This window comes from Acyrthosiphon pisum, chromosome A2 (genome assembly GCF_005508785.2).
Source record: "Acyrthosiphon pisum isolate AL4f chromosome A2, pea_aphid_22Mar2018_4r6ur, whole genome shotgun sequence".
Lineage (NCBI taxonomy): Eukaryota > Metazoa > Arthropoda > Insecta > Hemiptera > Aphididae > Acyrthosiphon > Acyrthosiphon pisum.
In genome coordinates, this window is record NC_042495.1 from 109,231,432 (window position 1) to 109,232,255 (window position 824).

Sequence of the window (824 nt, forward strand, 5' to 3'; positions counted from 1 at the left end):
TGATATATGAAGAAAAATATTTAGATGAAAAAACGTGATGGATACCCAGTGGTTACACTACCCTTACTTGATACATTTTTTTTTTTCTAATTAATTATATATTATTTTTAATGTATATAGCTACTTCAATTATTCATTGAGAAGGCCTCTACACCATTTCCTTCTGAGCCTCCTGGGAGGGTTCCCAGGAATTGTAAAAGTGGCAAGGTTTGAAATGAGGGGGTTGGTATGAGTAGGGAGTTTTGAGTGGAAATGTTTGTAATAGGTTACTGCTTCTTCGTGGACTGTTTTAATTTTTAGATCGGTGTGTAAAGTTAGGTTTGAAATATAAGGAGGAGAATTTGTGATTTTACGAAGGATGTTGTTTTGGAAGGTTTGAATTTTATTAGTGTTGGATTTTTTGGCATTTCCCCAGAGTTGAAGACCATAGGTCCACATAGGCTTAAACAAGGATTTATAAATTAAGAGTTTAGTATTTAATGGAGTGTGTTTGTTTTTGGTAATTAGAGTTTTGAGGACGCGGAGTCACGCCTTTAAGGCAAGCCTTTTAATTTTAATATGATGTGACCATGTGAGGCGACGGTCGATAGTCAGACCTAAGTATTTAGCCGACTGAGAGATAGGGATTTGAATATTGTCTAGAGATACCGTAGGACAAGGAGGAAGACGAAGAGTGAAAGTTGTATGAAGCGATTTAGATTGGTTAACTTTGATACGCCATTTTTTATACCAATCAGCCATGAGGTCGACGTGGAGTTGAAGATTGAGGGAAGCTATGTGAGGATTATCATGTATAGAAATAATAGCCTTGTCATCGGCAAACT